This window comes from Perca flavescens, chromosome 16, assembly GCF_004354835.1.
Source record: "Perca flavescens isolate YP-PL-M2 chromosome 16, PFLA_1.0, whole genome shotgun sequence".
Lineage (NCBI taxonomy): Eukaryota > Metazoa > Chordata > Actinopteri > Perciformes > Percidae > Perca > Perca flavescens.
In genome coordinates, this window is record NC_041346.1 from 15,864,532 (window position 1) to 15,883,123 (window position 18,592).

The 18,592-nt window shown below is 38.8% G+C and overlaps 1 protein-coding gene across 1 annotated transcript in view; it reads left to right on the forward strand.

Moving 5' to 3' along the window:
• strbp (spermatid perinuclear RNA binding protein) overlaps positions 1–18,592 on the forward strand; it is a 78,568-nt gene that overhangs the window by 506 nt on the left and 59,470 nt on the right. The gene's annotated exons all lie outside the window — the stretch shown is intronic.

Here is an 18,592-nt window from a genome sequence, read left to right on the forward strand (position 1 = left end):
AGAGCTTTTGGTGAATTGTCCTGCGAAGAATAGACTAAAATGAGACCGGAGGTGGCGGTTTGACTGTATAGCTCATCTTTTATAGCAGGTGTCTGATAACCCACTTCCGCACTGTGCTGCGAGATATAGATCGTATAGGTCTGTTTAACCTAAACATTTGTTATTTTAGGTTATTGGAGGTCCTGCTACTAGTTGAGGTGTCACAGTTGTGTATTAGTATCTTTTTGTTGTTGTTTCAGTATTCTTTTCAATTCCCCTTTTTAACCTACACGAGGCACTGTTTTAGGGAACCAAAAGTAGGCCTAGGCTAAGTTATTGAAATACCGTCTTCATCATCGAGGTTATTTCCTTCAATATACTGTGTGTGTGTGTGTGTGTGTGTGTGTGTGTGTGTGTGTGTGTGTGTGTGTGTGTGTTTGTATCTGTGTGCGCGTGCATGCGTGCGTGGCATTAAGTGAAAGAAAGCAATGCTGAACTGCGCTCTGTTCTTGCTTAACCAGATTGTTGGCTTACCTAAACCTTAAGTAATCTTAAACTAGCACCTTATTATTTCTCGGCTATTACAACTACTAGAAAGACCACAACAGGCATATCAGCTTGTCAGGTCAGTGTACAAAGGTCTTTACACCTGCTTGAATAGTAGGCTATCGTGCAAAAACTTTGCATACAGTTCCTTTTGGTGTTGAAATAGCACCTTTTTTATTTTTATTTTTATTTATTTTTAGATTTGGCAGCATTTCTCATTTGTATGTGTTGACAGGTTGTTTCTGTACCTGAGCTGTATTTGGTCTCTGCTGTGGTCTAGTGGTTCTCATTGGTCTGTGCTGGTTTTAGTAGTTTATCAGCTCTTTCTGCCTGGTGGTCTGCCAGGCTTGACTAATGGTCTGTTGCCTCTGGGTTATTTTGGTTTGCTCCACCCTGCTCCACCCTGTTACATGTGCAGGAGGTGTCCCTGCTAATACATTCAGCCACACCTGCCCTGGTTATAGAAATGTGGGGTGTCTTTGTTTTAATGCCCAGCCCTTGCTTCACTTGCCTAGATAGAGTTGACTAATAGAGTGGGAACACACACTTCTTTAGTTGTTGCTTGTTACGGCCATATAATGCTCCTCTTGTGCTGCGTACAGTGGACTTTGTGAGAGGGAGAGATGGAGTAATTACAGCCTTGCTTTTTGGTATGTGTTTGAGATATTCTCAGTGATTTTGTAGTGTTGCTTCTTTTCTTATGTGTACCGGTATTTATGTCTCCTTTCTGTGATGGACAAATACCCAGTGGCAACTTTACAAAGTGAGCAGAGTACCAGGAACAGGACAGGTTGAGAAAGCATGTGTGTCCAGTACCTGTGTGGTTGAGTGTTTGGGCTCCAGGACCCCATGAGCACTTTCACAGACTCTTTCTCGTAAGCATTGTCTTGGCAGCGAACTCTCAGGCAGTATCGACGAGATAAGAGGATGAGAAGGAGGGAGAGAGCAAGCTGGTTTTGTTTCGATCATGATGCACAATCTGTTTTTGTTTCTCCCGTTCTTGATTTTGCTCGGCATCTCTAGCCCATTTTTGCATTTATTTGTCCCCTTACACTTACAAATAAGGCATTATTTAGTTATGTTTAGTTTATTTGATATTCCTCGGTCAAAAAACCATAAAAAATCATATTCAATAAGAATTAGAAGATGTTTTCTGTATAAAATAGGGATTTTTTTTACCATTCTATATTTAGCTTTTGGTGTTTGATCCTAGTATCAAACAGGTGATTGAAGCACAATGGCTTTAAAGTGCTTTAATGCTTTTTGAAATTGATTTAATTTTCACTAAAGGAACTTACTTGGGCCCAGATTCCCAGATTAAGGACATGTATGGAACTGGCAAAACTGAGCATGCATAGGAAAGACAGACACAAACACAGACACAGTGGATTGACAGTTGAATAACAGCCAGAAACCAGAAAATCACAGTTTTGTCAGGTACCCTTGTTTTAATCTATTCCACACACAGGCAGGTAAACAAACTGCATTTAATTTGTTTTCAAGTCAAGTCCAGTCAGTTTTATTTATTCAGCCCAACATCACACATTTGCCTCAAAGGGCTTTTTATAACCTGCACAGCATACAGCACTCGCCTTTGATGCTCAATTCTGATGAAGAAAAACTTCTCCCAAAAAAAACATTTAACATGGAGGAAAAAGGAAGACACCTTAGGAAGAGTTTTATTAAAATATTAAAATGTCTGGTATCTGTCCCTTTTCACTCTTCAGTTTGCCCTCTTCCCCTTGTCTGTTAGCTGTCACCACCTATATAGGCTGGTTCTGCTGTTATTCCTCAAACCCATCCGCGAATAAGCGCTTGCTTTATCTATGCCTGGGAACAGTGTTGTGGTCACTCGGCTGCTTGGGTTCTGGTTTGCTTTATGTTGTGTTCTTGGTTTTTCTGTTTAGGATCTCAGTAACACACACTCAGTAGCAGAAGACTCACAGTAGTGTCATGGGATGTCTCTTTCTCCTGCCGCTGCTTCTGCAGCGTGTGTGTATTCTGGTACCCTGTGCCTATCAGCGAAACAGGATTCTGCTCACCAGTTCTCTGATTCTAGCATACAGCAGCACATTTACAGTCTCATCTGGCAAGGAAATGTAGCATTAATCCAATTGGCTGGCGCTTTAGTAAAAGCTTTCCTAATTGGCCGACATAGCAGCTGGCTGCCAAGGTTCCAGTAAGCACAACACGGAATTGGGGAGAGTCCCAGCGGGGCTGTGGTGCAGGAAAGGCTGAACAAAGATAAAAGCAGAGAGATAGCAGCAGAGAGTGCGCTACTGTTTTGAATATTCCTCCACATGGCAATATAAAGGATCCATCTGCACCCTGCTGACTCAGATCCATCCAGCTGACCGTATCTCATTTTCAGCTGTGTTGTTTGCCAAGCACGCATGCAAATACACACGCACGCATGCAAACACACACTCCCCCACATTCCATCTGCAGGGACAAGAAGGGCTTTAATCACACTAAACATGTTTGAGAAAACATCTTCCCAATTGGCTAAAGAACAAAGCCATTAACACAGGAATATTGACTGTGTGTGTGTGTATTACAAGAGGAAGAGTGGTTCTTTGCAGAGAAAAAAAAAATGCTGCTACCAACATCCACTGCAGCCACTCCTGTTTCCGTTCACCTCAGCGTGGAATCCAGGAATAGCTCAGAGTGACAGAAACAAGAGATGAGAGAGAGGGAGAGACAGACTGAGAGAGGGAGAGAGAAACAAAAGAGGGACCGCCAGACAGACAGAGGCAGAGAGTGTGAGAGATGGCCATGTAAGGTTTCCTGCACAACAGCTTGCACCTCACCACACAAACACTGAACCTGAAATGAACTGTTCAGAGTTTGGTTTATTAAGTCACTGTTAACTTGAACTTTGGCTTTGTGAGGCAGCTTTACAATGAAACAAAGGCAGCCTTCACCATAGGATGCATTGGGAACTTGTAATAATAGTCAGTTCCTCCTGAGAAATGGCTTGTTTTGTTTGCATTATCATTGTATTCATATACAATGGCAGCGATGTACTGTACATGATGAAATAATTATATTATACGTTAGGATTTGGTTTTCCAATAAAACGTAAACCCTTACCTAAAGTGGTACAACTTAGTACTTCTCTTTACTCATCATTTGCAAGAAAAATTAAATTTACTTTTTGTGCTTGATCTTGGATTCTTTTTCAAGTAATCATTATATTGATAACATGTGAATGAAACTTGATAAGTTGAATGAATGTAGCTAGTACACACACGTATCATAAACCTCCGCACTAATTTGGCTTAATATAAAAGGTCAATTGTGTAATTAATCGTAAAAGCTCTTAATTATGTATGTACCGTAATGTGTTATAATAAAAAAAGCTGTTAATTGAAAGTTGTTCAATCTTTGATACATTGTTTTTTTTTCTCAGAGACTCTGAGAAAAATATAAAATAATATATTATATTATTGGCTTATTATATTATAATATTTAGTTAGTGAGGCCAGTGAATAACAAATGACATGCAGCAGAGTGTGTTTATCATCATTGCTTTGCACAAATAATAAATGAAAATCAAATATAATTTTTTTTTTAATCACAAGGGAAAATGCTCCAGATGGCATTATAAACCACTTAATGTGGGTTCACGCAAAATCCCTTTCCTGCAAAGTGAGATGATGCTCAAAGATCATATTTTATCATACTAACCCTGAAAGGAAAATCCATTTACTCCTTTGGCAGATGTACATACAGTATGTGTGTCATGCATGTCATAATTTTTCTAAAGCCAGATAAATGCTGCATTCTGATAGGGCTGCTCAATTATGGAAAAAAATATAATCACGATTATTTCGGTCAATATTGAAATCATGATAATTTAACACGATTACTCGTTGACTTCTGGAAAGATGTTGCAATTATTGAACTTAAAAAACTGTGGGAAAAGTTAAATAAATCAACAGTAAAAAAAAAACTGTAAAATTTGCTTTAATACTTTTGCTATTTAAACTTTATTTTTTCATTCAGAACACAAGAGAAAATAAGAGTTTACTTGCAAAATGTGAATGAGCTAAATAATTGTTTTTCTCGATTATTCTGTTTGTGTGATCACTGGGAGCCAAAATCATAATCACGATTAAATGTCTATTAATTGCACAGCCCTATATTCTGATTATTGTAATGATAATGTGAAACATATCTTAAACAGGAAAAACAATTACCTTAAACCTAATGGTCAGTTATTAAGTTTACATTCAATTTGAGGAATAAGTTTAAACATGCACATTGACTGAAGTGTGTTGACCAACATTTTCTTGTCACACAACTATTTGATCACTGCACCATAGTGTCATTGGGTGAAGGCCATTATAGAGGGAGGCTTTCACAAGTCCACTTTCTGAATATTCTATTTCACTTGCTGGTGTGTTGATGGATTTACCAGGAAAGTGGTTGTCGTGACGGACATGTGGGCGAGGAGAGCTAAGAATGTGCCTTTTTTTTATTGCATTAGTGGATTTGTTAGAGCGCATCTAACAGTTATTCTGCAATTTAATAGTGTGCCATTTGTAACATGTTGATAATACCACATCTTTAACATTATTGATGAGGTAATACCAGTATAAGGGAGAGAGAACATAGAACAAATGTGAGGTGGAGATGGGATTTAGAAGTGGTACAGTGGAGGTTATCATGACAGCTCCAGTTCTCGAGCAAACCAAACATTCATATCCTTCTTGGTTCACATTGAGTTTGTGATCTTTGTTTTCCTGTCTCTCGTTTTTGCTGTCATTTGCTGCTTTGTCTTATATCAAAGAAATGGTCAAATTAAACCGAAATAAAAAACGTCAAGCAGATAGGAGACTAGTAATGGAATATGGGAGCATTTGGTGTACTAAATCCAAATGAAAATGTAATCTCACAAAAGCATTTTCATTTCCCACTTACAGTACATATGCATTAATTGGGTCAACATTTCAATTAAATAAATTAAGTGATGCAATTTGCATTTCGATACTAGCATGGGCATTTTCTGACACAAAATAAAAATGAAAAAGCCATATGACATTTAATTTTCAAAGACCAACTCTGCTTTATGGTGGTCAAATGTTAATTAAAATGCAGTATTAATAACTTAATTTTGCATTTTTAGATGCATCATTTAAGTCACAATTGAAATTCCATTTTATTTTCATACACCCTTATGCATTCTCTGACAATTTGAAAATGCAAAACACTGCTTTATGGTTGACAATATTCACAATGTAATTTAAATGTGGAAATGGAAAAGCATTGCGCCCAATTTAGAGCAGAACGGAAATATTGCCGTAACGCAGTTTGGCTGCTGGTTTTTCAGCATTGTGCTTGAAACGATATAAAAAAACACAAATGGTTACTTTACTTGAAGGTATCTACATAAGAGTGACGTGACACTGTCATAAACGTTGACATAACAATTCTGTCATTAAGTGTCATTCGGTTTTTGTCATGACAGGTTAGGGTTAGACTTAGAGTTAGGGTTCATGTGTCATGACAGTGTCATGTGTTCATGACAGTGTCATGTCACTCTTATGTAGATACCTTCTAGTAAAGTGTTACCACACAAATTACCTTTTTTCTATTGTTTTGACATAATACAGTATATCATCATATCGCCCAGCCCTAGCTGTGCACAATCAAAACTCTTTTAAAAAAGCATGTAAAGTGTTATTATACCCTCAATGTCAGTATGATAACCTGATTAAGATATGTTTTACATTCTAATTACAATAATCAGTATATTGTATTTCTCTGGCTTTAGCAAAATGATAACATCCCTGTACACACACATATCTACTGAAGGAGTCAATGATTTAGTTAAGAAAATGTCTTCAGTTTGACAGTTTGGTATGGGAGGCCCATCTGCTTTATCACTCAGCTACTGAGTGTCACTTCTCTGCCCTGCCTTGTACGCACACACACACACACACACACACACACACACACACACACACACACACACACACACAAACACACACACGCAGAGACACTGGCAGCAACATATAACACATATATTGTATACATGTTGATAACCCATTTGCACAAACCACAGCCAATCTCTCTCTCTCTTTCTCTCTCTCTCTCTCTCTCTCTCTCTCTCTTTTTCTCTCTCTCTCACTAATTCACTCACTCACTCAAACATGTGCACATGCACACACAACCTTCCCCTATCCCCCTTCTCTAATGTCCCAGCTCTGCTTACTGCATCAAAAAGAGCTTAGATCAGGGAAACCATAGCTTGCCCTCATGCAGACTTCCTGGAAGATCAGGCTATTTATTCAAACCTGGCAGACCATGTTTGGACTGTGACTGGAAGGTTTCCCGTTTAAAGCCCAGTACGGTTTGACAAATTTGGTTCAACCAAACCACTGTCATAGAGCCGTAGAGCAAGGCAGTCCATTCATTTGCTCCAACAAGCGGTTGAAGACTGTGGTTGTACTGGGACGTTTTTTACAATATAATGGTAAATTTCATTATTATATGGTAACTTGTGCATGCTTGTAATTTATTACAGTTGTAGTTTATTTTTGAAAAAAAAGTAGTGAGGATAACTAACAGAAAAAAACACATAACCATACTAACTTAACCAGTTATATAATATTAAATACTAAATTGTATTGGTGATGGTTTAAAACTGAACGGGCTGTTTGTTGATCGTTGTGTGATATACCCTACTGTTTATAAGCTTCAGCTGTTAAGTCTCTCCATTCATTTATCTTATTAATGCATTATACAGAGCAGATGAAGTGTTGGACAACAAAAAGTCTTGGGACCAATTTTGAGTCCCTCACCACAGTTTGCGAACACAGGCACTGAATGGAAATAAGAATTTAAAAACCCCCACTATATTTGAATTGCATCTCTGGAGAAATGAGGAAAAATTATACTCTTCACTATGTCTCAGTGATACTTTTGCTTTGTGTGTGTGCATATGTGTGCCTAGCGGCAATTTTTTCTCTCTACTACAATGACCCAGTGACCGGTGTTAGCAGATTAATTGCTGCCTTCATGTTAAGCTGTGGCGTATCACCCCGTAATTGGTAATGGAGATTATCAGTGAGATCCTGTACCGGTCTTTGTGCAGTGTGCACGGGGGTGTGTGAGATTTCTTTATCTGATTAGGAAGTTTATCTAATAAAGTAGGATTTATGGGATTCTAGTCTCTCTCCTCTGCACACACACCGACCAGCGCTGACTCCCTTACGAGTGATGGAAGAGGATCCAAAAAGAGTGCATGTCATTGCAGAGCTGCATGCTATTGACAAATCCTATTGCATATTGCAATGCCTTTGTGAAATACTCAGAGAGACTATGAATTGTGACACATATGGACACATTACCTCTCTACATGACGTCTTTTTCAAGGCCTAAAACTAAAATGTAACAATTTGTTGTTGATTAGGCAATTGACATGAAGTTAGTTTTGATAGTTGATTAATAGTGCTTTATAAATGAAAAACTCCAAAGATACACTGGTTGCAGCTTCTCAAATGTGTGAGGACTGTAAATTGAACACCCTTTTGATTTTTTTTTGGCTAAGAAGAAAGAAGTTACAGCAAAGTACTTGTTATTTTTCTATATATATATATATATATATATATACACTGATTTTATCCTAATATACACGGATTTTATCCTAATATATATATATTAGGGCTGTCAATTGATTAAAAAAAATTAACTAATTAATTGCACAATTTGCTGTAATTAATCGCGATTAATCGCTTTTTTAAATTGAGACTGAAGCTTGTAATAATGGATATTTAAATGCTAAATCACTTAACTTTGCAAATATGAAGAAAAAAACAAACAAGGAAAAGTTCTGCTAAGTTCAGAATGTTTAATATCTTTCAGAACAACAGCAGCAACAATTTGGCTTAGTCCTGCTGAAGGCTGCTGGAAACGGCTAGAAACTGTCTGACTTGAGAGCAGATTTTTGTCACCGTCCCCGGCTGCTGTCGCCTGCTCTCGTCTACTTTACAGGCGAGGCGCAGTTCATCTCCAACGAGCCGAGAGTTCAGTCGGCGGCAGGGCAGTCGGGACTCACCCGGAAATGGCGAGCGGAATGAGTGTGACTAGAGTCTCTCAAAATCTGACAAAAATCTTCTAAACTGACCTTTTTTGAGCTGAAATGAAGACAGATTCAGCAACTGCACGGCCTATTTCTCGCTTAAAATGTTTTCAGAAACATGTTTCAGTGAACTATTTTAGTACAATATGAGATCGTATTCTGAACGGCCGCCATGACAGTCTGGCTCTCAATATCCGGAGAAAACAAACCCATGTGACGCGTTCGTCCAATCAGCTGCCGGTTTTCATTACTTGGGCAACAATACAGATTAGCACCACCTGCTGTTATGTAGACGTATTACGTTTCTCAGCCGCCACATGAAGTAAACAAACACAGCTGCGTTAAAGGTCCAATATGTAATATTTGTACTGTAATAAATCCAAAAATGACACCAATGCCTCATCAGATATTAAGGAAACATGTTACACTGAAATACTATCTTTTCTGACAACAATGCTAATGTCAGTATTTTTTCTTTTTGAAATTTACATTCCGTGACGGAATTTATGTTTATGTTTTGATCTGTGTGTTGTTATCAACGCCCCAGTTTGACAGGCAGGCCGGGTTGCCAGATATACCTGTAAAAACGTAAACCCAGCGCGCTACAGCTGTAACGGTAGTACAGCCATGAAAGCAGCAAACAAACGAACAGGATCAACGGAGATAGATTCTACATGACATAAAAAAAAGAAAACAGCATGTTTCTAACAGTTGCGTGACCAGAGACGTAACAACCCCCTGGTAAATATTGGAGATGTATTTAAAAGATGGAGACAGCTTAGATCCCAAAAGGACGCAGAGTTGGCTTATTTTCTCCTGAACAGGTAAGCATTAGCTTTAGGCTAATTTATCACAGCTTCTAGGGAGGGGCATTTTTTGTCATTTCAACATTTGTGTACTCACATTGAATTATATAGCTAGAGTACCCGAGTTGGTTACTCGCAAAAACAATTGAGACATAGCCAGTAAAGTGATCCCGACTGGTCCTGGCTAACGCCGCCATGCTAACCCTGCTAACTGCTAACGTTACCGGGAGGACCAGGCAAGCAGCCCATGGCTGTTTACAGCGTGTAGCCTCTTCAGCGGCTGGAGCCGACAACGGTGAGTTATTTTAAGCCACGAGAGGGGGGCTGTAAATCGGAAAGAGAGGACTGTGAGTTTGCAGTGTGTTTGGCGATTGTTGCCGTAATTCTAAGCCAATGAAGTGTGTTCCGTCGGCAAGGTAGTGGTATTTTTAGCGTTTCGTATTGTAATTCTAAGCAGAGGAAGTGTGCCTGACTGGCGTGTGGAGAGGACAGTGAGGTTGTTGTGTTTTTAGCGGTTCATACTGTCATTTTAAGCCAAAAAAGTGTGTCTGTCAGTTGGTTACACAGCTCAGCGTGAGCACGGGCTTTTATGACTGTCAATATAGCCAGCATCTACCGTTAGCTACTCCGCTGTGCTGTGAGTAATGTCTGGCTATGTGAGAAAAGCGTCTAGCAACATTGTTGTGAATGCTGCGGTCTCAGCCTGGCAACCCCCGTGAACTTCGAGTCTGGGCAGGAGGGGGCGGGGGAGACGACTCTCCAGTATTTTGAATTGGTAGTGCAGTAACTATTTTAACCGCTAGCTGCCAGTATTCCATACAATATTACATATTGCACCTTTAATTTCGTTAATTTTTTTTAACGAGTTAAATATTAATTAACGCGTTAATTTTGACAGCCCTAATATATACATATATATATATATATATATATATATATATATATATATATATATATATATATATATATATATATATACACAGTACAGTACCAATGACATAGTGTAGAATCAAAGATATTATTGTACAGTAGACACATACTCGTGTCATATAACTCAGAGCTGCTGAAGTGTATCCACCCATGTTTGTCATGCTTGCTGGGAGGATGGGTATAAAAAAGAATGCAACACACACACACACACACACACACACACACACACGCACGCCTGTGAGCAGACACATAGTGCTTGCAGCTTCACCATATTTCTCCTGAGATCTTTTGGAGCCACATCGTTGTCTCACTCCAGCACACACATCATTGTCAGTTTGCCAGTGCCTGGGTGTGTGTGTGTGGCTGTGAAAGGAAAAGGAAGGACAGGAGCGCATGAGATATGTGCAAAATGTTTGTGTCTTTGCTTGTTTTCGTCTGTATGTTTTTGCTTGAATTAATAAGCCATCTGTAAAAATTTTGAACAATTACTTCACTTTTACACTTACAAACTTCCTTTTACATGGAAATTAACCTAAATTCATACTATTTGTCATCATCTTGTGATGTTAAACCTATTTAAAATGTTTTTTTAGTGACGACATGCTGCAATTTATATTTTAGGCCAAATGTTGTTTCTCACATTTCAGTGAAACAACTTTCAACAGTGCCTCAGTGGATGCATCTCTAAAACTCTGTACATCTCAGCTGTGGGTTTTATGTGTAGGTGGGGAGAGCAAAAGCCACATGATTATACTATTAAATACATAAATAGATAAGTAATAAAATAATATCAGACAATATTTGGAAAAAGCGCTTTGTAAATAAATAGAGTTTTTTGGGTAAAACTGTAAAGCAGTGCACTCTACAACAACTTTGTTCTGTGAACCATACCCAGGCTACCGTGTGATGTACCTTTATATTGGAATACAGAATTGTTATGCTGGTCCAACTCACTGGCTTTTTATCCACAGCTCACTATAGTCCGACAGCTCCCACACAGCTCTCTCCAAACATACTCTCTTGCCTGCCCAAAACACAGGAAACAGTTGAGACCACACAACACGTGGGCTCGAAACATTCACTGTGCACCTGTGATTAGAAACTCACTTGACTGACAGGTGTAGCTTTGATTGTTGAGCACTCATAAATAGTTTAACTATAGCAAACAAACCGCACCATCAGACTGACAGTGACACTTGCAGTACTTCTTCTAGCTTTCAGCCTGAGCGAGTGGGAATGACATTGTTGTTATTACAGTAAGTGGAGAACTTCCTTCACAGATGACTCACTGAGTTAGACACATGACACATCAAGAAGGCTGAACAGTGACTGCCAGCATCCCTGCAACAACCCATTCTGTTCCCAATCCCAACAGACCCAGTCACATTACACTGATATTGTATCATAATGATCTTGGTAGCCTGAGCTCTTCTTGCAGGATGTTGAGAGCTCTGACCGTAAAGGCTCCATCACCTCTGATAGCGGTTCAGTGTGTGGAACAAGCTCTACTAAGAGGACCAAACTGTGCCTCGGCTCATAATTGATTAAAAAAAGTCTGATATGTCGCTGGGGGCTTTTAGTTATCAGTAAATTTAAAATGAAACCTACAAAAGCAGCCAGTGTAGAGTTGCTAAACAGGGGTGATGTGATTTAGTGCTGCACTTTAAATGAGACACAACACAAAGACCATGACAGGGACTCGTTCTATTTAATCAAAGAGAAATATGTCTTGTATTGCTTTATAATCTGTTGACGCAGTAATCCGTTAAGGTGCTGTCTCTCCCTTAAGTGGTATAACATACTGTACTGAGGTTACAACAAAACATTGTTATAAGTCAGCCATCTGAACCTCAGGAAACGTGTTCCGAGGCAGAGAAAATTATGTTTCCTGTAAGTTGTATCCTGTGAGAAGAGAGGCTTTTTCGTTAAGAGTGATGTAATAATATACTGTTAGTTGTAATATTTGTTGTGACTCATAATATGGACTATTTGATCAAAACGTGAATTTAATGTGTGCTGAAACCTCCCGTCTGCAACTGCACCAGCTGCTGGTGAGTGCATATGAAATGATGTGTGTTGTGTAGCTTCGTTGTTATTTGCTTTTTTGACAAACTTTGATCTGATCTGTTTTACTTTGTATGTTATACTGTACAGTACTTAGTTTGGAATGTGTGCTCTCCATGGTGCTGAAATTCTCTCTGTTTTATTGATAAGTTAATGATTAATGATTAATGATTTGTTTGAATCAAATTTGTACGAGTGGCTTGATATCAGAAAACACTGTAGATCCCATACCTTAGCTGTTATTTATGTTCTCCTGGCTTGGGTTGAGTTTAAACCATTTTGTTGAATTTTATTAAAAAGAGACAATTCCCAATGTAATAGGTCAAAGGTAAAACAATTGCTTTTGTTTTGGATTTCAACATTTTTAAATCCAATTTAAAGTTTCTTTTTTTTTTCTTTTTTCTAGCCATTCCAAGGGACAGGACAGATGAGCCAGGTTTTTTTTTGTTTTTAGTTTGTTATTGCTATTTGGGATGTAAGATGGTCATTTCAGTTTTATCTGCGTCCAATTTAAATAAAGTGCGATGTGTTGTTCAACTCTTTACAACAAAAACTGTCATGTTTTGTGTTGTGTAAAACAAGTGTGAAATACGATTTTGAGCGATGCATGTGGAGGCTGTAGTTACAGTAATTGGGAATCCATGACTCGCATGCGTGCACTGATATCCGCGATACTGTAGATCGCTTAATGATGACGAGAAGATGTAGACCGCGAAGAGAGAAGCAGCAAACGATTTTCAGGGGGAAAAAAATTAAATATCAGGTGTGGAAATGGGTTGTCTGAACAACTTGTTTTCACCGGCAGAGCTGCGTGTCCATCAGACTGAGGGAAACATCCCCTTCGGGACATGCCTGTTTCAGGATGCTAAAAGAGCAAGGCATGTTACTGCTAACTGTTATGGACTGACCAAAACAACCAGCAAACTTGAGAGGCAAGTTATTTTCCGAAATAGCTTTCTAAATGAAAGGTGCATTAAAACGGATCAGCTTAGGCACATTGAATTAGCAGGGGCATGCCGTGCTCATGCTATTTTAGCTGGGGATATTTTTCCTACAGCTCTTTTCCAGGAACAGGATCTTGATTTGGTGATCTTAATCAGCTTTATCGAATTACAGTTACATTATTTTCTTTTTGGACAAATTTGCGTCTGAGCATGGATTCTTAGTGGTGTTTCACTCTTGACTCTAGTGTTTTATTTCTATGCATCCTGCTTCCAGCCCTGATCTTTGACCGGTCCAATGGAGGGGGCTTGATCTTCAATAGTAATCCAGGGGTGGAAAGATTTAATTCATATTTTGTAGTTTGTTGATTTCTGAAGTAGAGATACAATAAATTAGTTGTATCAATTAACTATTTTAACCGCTAGTTGCCAGTATTACATACAATATTACATATTGCACCTTTAACAGTGGCCATGGTGTCTACAAAAGTGCAGCTGCATGCTACCGGTAAGCTAACGTTAGCTTACCGTTAGCGTCTTTAGCTGCATGCTACCTGGCAGTAAGTTACACTATGTAGTAGTAGTAGATAACTTTATTGTCCCCGTGGGGCAGTTGGGTTTGCGGCACAATCGCAAGGCACTTTATGACAAGACATCAGACATATGTTACAAACAAATAGTCCTTACATCAGACACCGACAGACATGACATGTCGTCTACGTTTCCTTTTTTTTCTTTAGACACGTGCAAGTATGGGTGGAGAAGAAAAGAAAAGCTACATAGAATGAATTGAATGGATCGGCCCCATTTTATGCAATACCCGATCCAGCTATGTGGGTCAGTATCAGCCCAGGCCCAAAATAGGATCTGTCTATTCCTAATCCAGACATGAACTACACATGTAGATGCAGTAATGTTGTTAGTTTCTAAAACAACACTGTAGTATATGCATGTAGTATATTTGCATTTGAACATATACAAACAAGTCACTGTTACCAAACATGCATGCCTAATAGGAAGTTCCCGTTTCCTTTTCTCATAAGGTGTTAACCATACGGCCTCCTATGTAATGTAAACTTCATTTTAAAACCTTGTGGTCATTTCAGCACTGCTGAATAAGCAGGGTTGTTAGTAAAGAATTACATTTCCCCACTGTTTAGTTTCAGTCAGACTTCACACTTTATCTGTGGATTATGTGTAGACTGACTCTAATCTGTGTCTATTTGCTAAATAGTTTCAGGTGGCCTTCATTCTCACACACACACACACACACACACACACACACACACACACACACACGCACACACGCACGCCTGTGAGCAGACACATAGCGCTTGCAGCTTCACCATATTTCTCCTGAGATCTTTTGGAGCCACATCGTTGTCTCACTCCAGCACACACATCATTGTCAGTCTGCCAGTGCCTGTGTGTGTGGCTGTGAAAGGAAAAGGAAGGACAGGAGCGTAATAAAATGGCTTTCTTGTTTTAATGCTTATGGACTTTAAACCTTACAGTTAGTTGATTCTAAACAATGCACAGCATTGTTTTCTGTCAGAAACATACAGTAGCAGTTTGCTAAATTGTTAAATCAACTGGTAGTTATGCAGGAAAACACATGGAAAACAGGGATTTGGTTGCAGTGAAGTTATACAGAATTATCATTAACACACTCTATAATAATAATAATATATTTCATTGCAAAACCTCAAGAATTACACTGTATTGTCCCAGTAGTCAAAAAAGAAGCTTGTGCATAGTTTTGTGTTTTAAGGATTAACAACAGTATTGCTTGAATTACAAGTTATTGTGTATGTCTGTAATGGCTGAGATGAAATTGCAAGTTATAGGGCCCTATTTTAACGATCTGAAACGCAAGTATCAACCGTGAAACGCAAGTAGCTTTGTGGGCGGATCTCGGGCGCTGTTGCTATTATGAATAACACGCAACTGACTTTAGACTAGCACCACTGACTTTAGACCAGGTTTTTCCTGGTCTGTGGCGGAATTGTTTTCTGAAACTGCAAAATAGCACCAGAACGTTTGAACGTTTGCGCCGGAACACGCCTCCTCTTTTCGCTGAACCACCCCTCGGAGCGCAAATACATTCCCTAATTTACCGACGTGCGTCTGTGGAGGGAAAAGTCCGCTGTGCATTGTGTGCAAAATAGGAATGATACATGCGTCGGTGTACAAAGGCAATTGCGCTGAGTGCAAGATAGGGTCCATAGTCTTTAGTTTAAACTCACAATAACCCTAAAGCTTTAGTCAGCTCACAGCTAACACACAATCTGACATTATTTAATTTCCACCAATGCACAAAAACACAGAAGGCTTAATGCTTTCTCTCAGTGACCCTGAGTACTTATGTGCTGCCAAGATCTACTGTAGCAACACTGTAGTGCAGTGTTTATTCAACAACAGTAAAGACCTCCACATGACAGGATAATATTGTGTTTTATGTTCATTAGGATAGACTCTCTGTGGGCCCTTGGTTTAAAAGACTACAGAGTACCACTGCACCATTACAATATGTGGGAGTTATTTACCCATAAGTATTTCTCTTCTTCTCTACCATAAAGCACACCAACACCCTGCTCCTTCTTGTTACCATCACGTGTACACTCCAGTTCACAAAGTTAATGAAGCAGTTCTTTTTCACGAACATAAATACAGCAGGTGGTTTAGATGCAAAAACATGGAACCCTGGAGGACTGCTGCAGTGCATTACATATGCTGTAGTCAGCTCAAGCTATTTCTGTTGCCGCTCGTCAGCCAGCCAAAAAACAGCCCTTCGACCAACCCTGCAGGTTAATCCATTGAGGCCTTGAGTTCTCAATAATTTTAAGCTCTGGACTCATTTTAAGTAGCTCCAGGCACTTGCATACATATGGTATACTTACCGTGATTTTCTACCAGGCGCTTCTGTGCTGCGTGCCGGCTGCGCCGCGGTTTTGTTCCGTCCTCTGCCACGCGCCATACCACATTGGGAGTGTCTCAGAAGCGGAGCATCTTGCCTGCCCGACTCACAGATTTTATTGTCTAGCTACAAGTTCTTGAAATAATAATCACGTGTTTATTGAGCTAGTGTCTACCTTCCACTCCAAGCACTCCTGCAATTAAACTCCATGCTTTCTCTTTTTGGCATTGTCTTTATAAAAAGGGTTTGTGATGTCTTATGTTTTTCTACCTCCAAGATGAATCTCTCGTCGTCCATGGTTTTTGTAGAGGAGTAATACAGTATATGATATTGGGGGGGTGTCTTTTGGTAAATTGACTGGATGCTCTTGCTGTTTCACTTACTGCCCGGCTGTCTGAACGCCCCGCGGCTCAGGTGAAAATAGACCTGGCGTTTATCTTTACCAGAGCAGAGACCCATAACACATGTGGTGGAATATCAAGCATTGACTTGAATGGCACTGATTGCTTCCGGAACGCAACACAGATGCGACTGGTGGAAAATAGGGATTAATGGAGATTGGATAATCTAATATACAGTAGTTAATAAGAAAGATTATGAATTATCAGAAATATGGCAAGTAAAAAGAGCAAAAAGGTTAGCTTGATTATTTAGCAGTAAATTGACCTTCACCGAGAAATGTTATTTGCAGACTACTTTTTCACATTATTGCTTACCATTGTCAAAAAATTGGAATTTGAGTTCAAGAGAAAATACACAGGTGGGAAATCCCCAAGTGCAAGAGCACTCCTATATTCATTTGTCTTATAGATGTATGGCTCAGGCTAACACACATACAGCTAGTGCAGTACAGTAGCCTGATGAATAGTCTGCACTATACATACAGTAGTTAGTATGCTTACAGCATTCTTCATCAATAAAGATTTTAATTACTGCTCAGAATTGCTGACCCACACACATTGTATGGTTTATGGGTTACTCTTATAGCTGCTGTGTTGGCTGGGGCAAGTATTAACCCAGAAACACAGCAGAGCATGAAATATTTGGTGGATGGTATTACATTTCATAGATTAAAAACTGTGGGAGAGAAACTGTGAAAAAGCTTTACGGTGTCTTTGTAATTTAGAGTCCATCTGAAAATAGCTTAAATATTAAAAATAATTTAAAAGGGTTGGCTCAAATCCTCAGATCTTTAACCCACTGTAGCTGCATGAACACAGAGTAGCAACTGATCAGATCCAGTGTGTAAGAAGAAAAGAAGATATGTTTTAGGAAACATTTAAAGATGGGGTGCCTGGTTAGCTCACCTGGTTGAGCATGCGCCCCATGTACAGAGACTCAGTACTTGTCACAGCAGCTGTGGGTTCGGTTCCGACCTGTGGCCCTTTGCTGCATGTTATCCCCCTCTCTCTTTCCAACTTTCCTGAATTTAATCTCTCCTATAAATAAAGGCAATAAAAGCCAAACAAATAATCTTAAAGATGGTGTTATACTTACATTTAGAGTTGGGGGATATGACGATATATATCATCAAAATTATATAAAAATGTCTGTTATATATTTCCGATGCATTGTCAAAAAACATTTATGTCATTTGGACGGCTCTTTACATTTTGATCCTCCATTTTGTACTAAAGTTCTTAATTGAATGAGAAAATACTTAGTACTTTTAATTTGTTAAATATTTAATTCACACAGAAATATACAAAAATAGGCTTTACCATGTGGCCATTTCATATAGACTATTTATTTATTTATTGAATTACCAGAAAACATGCTATGTTGTGATGTATCAACATATTAAATTCCCAATATGGGCATACCGTAGAAGATGTTGTCCATATTGCCCAGTCTTTCTTACATTTAACTAAACTGGTTCCAGGTGTTCCATAAATAATAATTATGAATAAAATAGTGAAAAAGGTCCAGAAGGAAAGAGGAGAAACAAAGCAAAAAATCTATGACATGGAACATTGTGCAGAGCAATGTGTGACCAAAAACCACAGACAAAATAATTGAGTAACTTGACATCAATTATTGTTGTGAATTTGTTTGTAAATTAACCAAATTAATTCATGTTTTGGAGGCCAAATAAATTACCAGATAACATTTTAAGAGCACAATATCACATTAACCAGTGACTGATTTTGTGCCACTGATAATTATGCAGATTGCAATATAATAACTTGAGTTCATACATTCTTCTTATTCCTTCAAGCTTATCAGTCAGTTTCACCATCATTATCATGGGTTCAAGATGTGTCACATTGCTTAACTGATGGGTAATTAAATGCTGTATTATGAATTGATTAACTGGCAT